The following is an 8,272-nucleotide window of genomic DNA, read 5'->3' on the forward strand; positions in this document are numbered from 1 at the left end:
ATGATCGATATTCTACCCTGAACTGACGTTACCAAATCAAACTTAACTAATAATATAGAGCCTGTTTCTACATTCAAGTATAAATGATTATAGGACCTTCTACAGAATCTTTATGGTGTAAAGCTAATGGAAATCTGGAAAGCAACAAACGATATGATTTTGAAGCTCCGCCCCCTTTCAAGAGTTACCAGGTGTGGCATTATTGAACAATAATATGTCCAAAGATTTAAAAAAAAACTGTACCTTAACTTTCTTGGCCGAGTGTACTGTCGGCCAAAAAACTGGTGGCAGAGTTTCATAATTTTTCTTTTCTAAGATGGAAAAAATCGTATGTAATGACGTTAAAAACAGTCACTGATATCTTTAGAACATTATGTTATGTTATTGTGTAAAACTATTTTCCATATAGCAAAATTGACGTGAACGAAACAAAGTGATAAAAAACGTCATATCACAACCACTGATATACATTACCAAATAGATAGGACACCTATCACTAGAAGTATCGCATAAACATAGTCCTTAAATTATCATTTCAATATTAAGTTGAAGGTAGTTGAACTATTCCATTTGTTAAAGTTTACAGAAAACATTGGAATCTCACAAAATGCTATCAAATTTAAAAATTAACAAAAAAAAAACCCCCCCCCCAAAAAAAAAAAAACATAAACCTAATAGTGTGAACCAATGCGACCTCACTATTGCTTTTGATGTTATGTGCACGGTAATCTAATGTCAATGTGTCATTTATCTGTCTAAGAAACATCTCTCGATGAGCGAGAGACAATTATTGCACTGCATTCGGTGCAATTTCCTGTTGGAGAGATATCAAGAAGCTTAATAAACCGGAGAGAATCATACATAGATGAATCAAATTGTTTAAAGAACGGCAAAATCTATAGAACATGGGCCTAGAGGTGGTGGAACACCTCGAAGCACCACAAGAGAGCAAGACAATACAGTAGTGTAAATGTTGCTGAGCAACACTCATTTGTGAATTTGAATTCTAGTGCCTCGTCACGATATTGCTGAACCAGGAATCATGACTAGCTCTACGCTTATGACTGGTGTTCTGATGAATACTTTAGATGGAGAGGAAGAGATTTTTAAATCTACACTTGAAATCTTTGGTAGTTTTTTCTAATGTATGTCTAATGAATAAGCAAACTTATCTTTGATGGATGAGAGATTCAGTTAGGCTTATTCTTTTTGTTTTGTTTTTTATCGGTGGCCAGTGAACACCACGGATCTTAGAAAAGTAAACGCACTATACCTAGCTAGGTAGAGAAGTGGCACCCTAGGTTAGGTTAGGTTAGCACACAATCCTAAGATTCCTGGTTTCCCACTGTGGTCCCCCATAATTATTAGATAGGGGAATACAGTATCTTTACAACTAAAGTTTTACTATTTATGATGTGACATTGGGGGGGCCAAGGAAGTGCGGGAGCGAAGGACCCTACAGCTAGGTCAGGAAGCAGTGCTCAAGGATAGATCAGGTTAAGGGATGGTATGGTTAGAGTGTATCACTGTTGGAGTTTCTATTTAAACAAGATGCAAACCCATAGAATTAGGCCTAAGATTTGAACTCTTACGCAGCTCTTCTCAATAACGAACGGCAAGAACGTTCACTACAAGCATTTTTTTAAAAAAAATACGGAAAATAATTCTTCGCCTTGCTCCCACTGTTAGGCTGCCCCCAACATCCAAAATTAGTATTGGTCACTATATCAATACATACTATTTCTTTATTTTTTTGCGTTCTTCCCAAGGGGCCAGAAATCCTAATTTCTGATTAGGGGCACTGTTATCATTAAAAATTGGTGGTAGAGTTGAAATGTGCTAAACAAGATGAAAATGAACAACAAATCCCTCAGAATAACTCCAAGAGACAAAAGAAAAAAAAAATTCATTTCCATAAGTTTAAGAATGGATGGTGTTATTGTAAATATTTACCTTACCTGATATTTTTTCCTCTATTTGCTCATTTTTGGTTTCCTAATCCAAACCCAGGTCTTCATCCAAGCCTACCATGATTTATTTACTAATAGGTTAAAGATGCTTCAGAAGACGAAAACTCCTGCTTTGCCCTGACGTTGCAATGATGCTTACAAACGCACAACACACTGGACAAGTAGTTAGTGATAACAGAGTCATTTTGGCGAAAAATTACTTGTACATAAGCAACATTAAGCCTGGCAGCTTACACTTAGCTAGTAATGAATACACCAAGTTTTTACTCAATTTTTCGTTAAATGTATAGTTTAGGAGACTGCCGCATAAAGCTAACAATTATCACTGTATTTTTTTTTTTTACTAAAAATATATATAAAAGACTTTTATATATATATATATATATATATATATATATATATATATATATATATATATATATATATATATAATACATATAGGTGAAATCATTTAAGAAATTCACCGAGAAATGAGAAATTTACCGTCTTTCGTTTATGTTGTTAGTCATGTTTAAATACTAGCCCGTCGGTAAATTCCTGCTATTTCGGTAAATCACATCTTTACGGTATTTTATACACCTTTTTCTGCATACTTCAGTCAATTAATTACATTAATAGCCATTACCTTCTTGCGGCTGTCTCCTTTTCATTTACCAACTTTTCTGCTAATGTCCTTCATTAAATATCGGGATTGTCCAAAATTAACTCAGCAACAACCCAATCCCTAAATAACACCTGAAGCATACGCTATCCACTTACCTTAACATGCAGCATGCACTCTTGTCATTATTTCAAGATTTTGGTGTTGCTTGAAGAGTCCTTATTGCAGATTCGCTTAACTTTTATTAGGTTCGTAACACGTCTCTTGGATAAGATCAGAGGGAGTTCTCAATACATTTCTTCTCTGAAGACAACTAATCTATGGAGCAAACCTTCTTGAACTTATGCCGGTGCCGGTCTTCATCTTCCATGACCCAAGAAACTTCTCTTCCCGTTCCCGCTCCCAACTCCTCCAGACCTACAGTTTTTCTGCAGCAGACGAAACAGCGGCTTGTGAATTTTTTTCCGACAACGAGTGCTATTCAATAAAGCCAATCCTTTATAGCCAATGCTGGTCATCGAGGAAGTTCCTGGAAAGGATGGCAAAAGAGTTGCACTGCGATAGTGAGTATAGTTTCATCTGACGAACTTTCGAATTTCCTATGATTCCCATGAAATATGTTGCATAATGCTAGTGCTTTATATATAAGTAAAAACCTAATTACCAACTGTAAAATTTTCAAAACTTTTGAACGCTTACACTTGAAAAATATTAAAACTATTATCATTAACCATATAAAAGCCGGAACTACAACAGTATCTTCCAACTCCTCTTCCTGTCCGAAGTCCATTTTCAGCTGAATCTCGAAGTACTAGTGATGGCGACGCGGGTCAATGATGATGATGGTAATGACGTGGGTAAATTTATACCTGGCCACTGACGCAGGTCCAACTTACGGCCAGCACAGGTTGTCCGTACGGCGCAGTAGGATGCACGTTCGGGCCGTACAGTCAACCTGTGCTGGCCGTAAGTTGACCGTAGGTCCTGCGCAAGTTCTGCACGTCTTTTGGCCTCCAGACCTCGTCACATCGCCCGTGCAACACCTAGGTTCGACGTATGTCTGACATGGACCATAAATTCTTGACGTGCGTGTTGCCAGGGCTCTGTAGAATTCTTAGAGCACCTACGGCCAACAACGTCGTACATTGGATGTATGTAAATACCAAAGCATTACTTGAGCTTGATGGTTTGTAAACTGTTATGATCTGTATGCGTTTACTTAAGTATGTAATCTGAGTGTTGATATATTCCAATGTATTGAACACATTTTGGTTAATTTTACGAATACTTTGTATACTTTTTTTTTTCGATAAAGATTCCCACTCACCTCCTTTTTTGTTTTTTCTCGTACTACATGGTAATAGCAGTTGAGATCCCGGCGTCATTTCGTGTTTATTTTAGAATAATCGCTTTACATTTTTGTGTATAGCCAAGTCTCCTTTAGAAGCATACATATATCTAGATTGTGACCATTTATAAGATTTCTAACAGCGTTGCTTTTATTTCTACTGACTGTATGTTTATTAAATTGCATAGAAGATTATTAGTCAAAGCCATGATCCGTTTTAATTTCGCCTTTGTTACTTGTTCTGTATATATGGCTGATATGCATTTATTGCCATCATATATTTTATGTTTAGTATCACTATGGCCTTTTCATAATTTTTACATTTTTAAGGTGGTGCTAGTACATTCATTTGATGTATGGTTTTCTCCACAATTAAGGCAAACTTGGTCATTTCTGCAAGTTGTTCCACTGACCAAATTCCTGACATTTATAGCATTGATAGAGTATGTAACAGTCGTACACACTGCAATGGCTATACAGCGTATCTTATCACCTCTCACAGATAGCCTTTCGTATTTGTAGTGTGCTTAGATGATATAGTGCTTGTATTTGTTATCTTTGGCTTTCATTTCCTTTAAATTTGTAAGTCGTCGTTTTCAGACATGAGAGTAGTACTATCCATGGATTTTTCTTTATAATGTTGTGACCAACGTCATCTTCTCCCTCGGAAAATACACTACTTTTTATCTTGAGTTTAATTTTAGCTACCCTCTCATTTGATTTTCAGACTCAGTGTCGTCTGTGGAGTGCCACAGAATTACAGTGTAGCCTATAATTCTTTTTAATTATAAATGGAATCTATGAATTTCATCCTGTCAAAAATTCTTGCTTTTTAGAGAAATGCAGGTAGGAATGGCAAATATAATAAAACTTAATGTATTGAGAACTCCTCTGATCCTATGCAAAAGACTGTGTTACGAGCCTAATAAAATTAAGAGAATCTACAATAAAAAGGATTCTTCAAGTAACGCCAAAATCTTGAAATAAAGACAAGACTCAAGAGTATGGTAAGGCATGTGGGTAGCGTATGCTTCAGGTGTTATTTCAGGGATTGGGTGTTGCTAAATTCATATGGGACATCCCGATATAATTTCAAAGATTTTTGCTAATGTATCGAATTACAACAGTTCTGTGTCTTTACCCCAGGTTAGGTAGCTTAGGGGGGTTTGTCTTGTAGGCTACGTGGTGATTCGTTGTTGCTGTAATGCAGTGTACAAATTTCCCCGCGGTAGTAGAACCGTATTTCCAGTTTTGCTAAAGTTTTGAAGCCCTGTTTTCTAGCGTATTTGCTCTTCTCTCTCCTGTAACGTCAGTGTCGATAATTAGTTTTGCTTGTTCGGGGCTCGTTCTCTCAGTAGGTAAATGTATGTTGTCTAAGTGTTAGGGGAAATGTTGGTGAGCCACTAGTGGAGCTGTGTCGCAGTTGGGTTACGGTCGTGAAGTGTTTATTGTGAACGCAAAGTTTTATTTATTTTTTTTTTTTTTTTTTTTTTTTTTTTTTTTTGTAAGTGTCGTAAGTCGGTGGTGGAGTTAACGTGTTGCCTGGTCGTTTCTGCTGAACGCGACTTGTTTTTGCGTTTTGCGTCGAGTTGGAGTAGGGCTTGTTTTCGGATGTTGGGCTTTTCAAGCCTTAGCTAAAAACCTATCTGTTTTCTTTGTTTGCCGAGATATGGCTTTGCATTTACAGTATGTGAGGGTGAGGGTTGTAAGTAGTTGTGTTGTGCTGGTTGTTTCCCATGGTTATTAAAACGAATTGAACAGCCATCGTAGCGGGTCGTTCTGCTGTGCACTGTATATATCCATTTGCTGATTAGTTTAATTAAGTCTGACATTGAAGTTAAATTACACCCACTGATAAAGAAGCGAGCTGGGTACCTATAATGCTTATGTAACAGTATGTCTGAAGAAACTTAAGGAATTCGATGATGATGACCTCAGATTCATTTCAAGGTTAGAAAGGCTACAATTCTAAAGCACTTAAGTAAGGTCCGAGAGGTGGACGAGAGCATAATAGAGTTGTATGCCCTCTGTCAAGTGAGGATGAAAGCAAGTTGTCTGACATCACCTCCCAAGTGGATTGTAATGACTCCATTCTTGATGAGCTTACCTTATTGGAAAGGGAAGTTGATAGTTTCATCACTGTAGTAATAAGTGCATCCTCTCAGCCTTCTATGGCTGTTAAAATTCCCAAGTTAGAACAAGATCTTTGATGGTACTTCCAAGGACAAGCTGGAATTCAAGAATTTCTACCTAGTTTTCTATTGTGATGCTTGCGGATGGGTTGTCTGATGCAAACAAGTTAACCTACCTACATAGTTATTTGTCGGGCTATGATGACAATTATGAAGTTGCTGTAAAATCTTCTTATGGAAGAATTCCTAGATATACCGTATATAATAGATGAGCCAGTTTGTGAATCAGCTCCTTTTGTTAAGGAGCTGATTCATACAGTTGACAATAATTATCCCTCCCTTAACCATATGGTTTGAATAATTATAGGGAAATTATTAAAATCTTAGTGAGAGTATCACAGACCAAGGTGTCTAATGCTATGGAGGAAAACAGTGTCCGCAATAAAGGCAATTTGCCTGGGTTAATAAAAAAAATTTTAATTTACAGCCTTCCTCTAAACGTAGTTTTTCCCTAGTTCATCTCCCTCAACTTTGGAGAATTTTAGTACCTCTGTGTCAAATGTTGGCTCAAAATCCAGTCCTAAGGGGTCACCAAATCCTAACAAGGGTAGTGTGCCCTGTAAATTGTGTCCAAGTCCTCACAGTATGTCAGGCTGTGATACTCATCAGTCCTTGGCTGAACGTCAAGTAAGGTGTGTTGCCCTTAAAATGTGTAAATTTTGTACAAGCTTAAAAACACAATGTCCCTCTTGTCCTGGTAAGAATAATAAATTGCCCTTTGAGGTTTTGTTTTCAATGTAAGTCACATTCTCACATAGCTGCTTTATGTCCAGATACGATAGTAGATTCATATCAACCGTGCATCTGATGACTAGGCGAGTCCCTTACAACGCTTCTGATTAGCTGTTGATCGTCCCCTCAGGAGAGGTGGAACATACATCCTGCCTATGTGAACTCTCTCGAAAGCCTGAGAGCTTCCAGCCCTGTGATTGGCTTATCAACATCCAATCAGGAACGTCATAAGGAACTGGGCTAGGCATTAGATGCATGGTTGATGTGAATCAACCATAGTAGTGGGAGTGATTTTTCTAGTTTTTGTGTTAATGCTCAACATAAATAGTTCCTCTCTTGAGGAACGTCATTGTACCTGTCCTCACCTTGACCTTTAAAGGTGTTGACAAACGCTAGGAAAGCCAGATATCAGTTAGACTCTGGAAATCAAAGAAGTTACTTATCAAAGGATATAGTTGAGTATCTCAAAGGAGACTTTGAGTTTTCCTCCACTCAGTATAAGAGAAATACATTCCTAGGTAATGCGGAACGTGAGTTTGGGGAATGTCTTTTGAAAATGTACATTCCAAGACAAGGTAAGAATTATGTCCACATGCTTGCTACTTCTGATTTTAATGTTAAGATTAATGTATCACAATTACATACTGCTATACATAACATTGTAAAACAAGGCTATCATTTAGCCGAACCCTCTCTAGCCGAGAATGACGAGCAAACGCCTTATCCCGGGGCTAGCTGGGGTTGATATTATTCAACGCTTTCCTGAATTTGCTCTAAACAAGTTGTAAGCAAGGTGGTGCATTTCCACAAGATTAGGTTTAATTCCCTTTGGAAATATTTTGAATTTTCTGTATCCTGGCCAAGCAATTCCTGTGGGCTGTTGGTCACTTGCCAACTAAGGTTGTAGAAACCAAGGTAAGCGGTTTCTCTCATAATCCTTCTTCAGATGGAGAAGTGTTACAGGTCATCTGTTAATTTTATGTCTCCAAAGTAATAAATAAAAAAAACTGTTGTGTTTTGGCAAATCTTTTTATTTTTTTTTTTTTATTAAACATTAACATCGTTCTATAGTAGTAGGAAATACCCAGAGTGATAATAGGAAAATGATAATGGCCACCATATTTGTAAGTGATTTAAGTAAAATTCTGTTAACCAAAATCAGTACTTTAAATAACATCTAACTAGGGTAGTAGGGCATAGACCGCATACCCAATTCTCCCCCACCCCCCCTCAAAGAAAAAAAAAAAAAAAAAAACTCTGGGTACGGATCTGTATCTTCTGGTTGATTAATCATCACCGTCTTGCACAACTATATTCGACTACATTTCAGTTATACAGATCCCGCAGGTTGACCTCCCTCGCTCCCCAGCCATATTTAGAGGTCTGTGACTTATCTGTGGAGAGGAACCACAAAATGGAGCCACTTTCA

The sequence above is a fragment of the Macrobrachium nipponense genome, chromosome 10, assembly GCF_015104395.2.
Source record: "Macrobrachium nipponense isolate FS-2020 chromosome 10, ASM1510439v2, whole genome shotgun sequence".
Lineage (NCBI taxonomy): Eukaryota > Metazoa > Arthropoda > Malacostraca > Decapoda > Palaemonidae > Macrobrachium > Macrobrachium nipponense.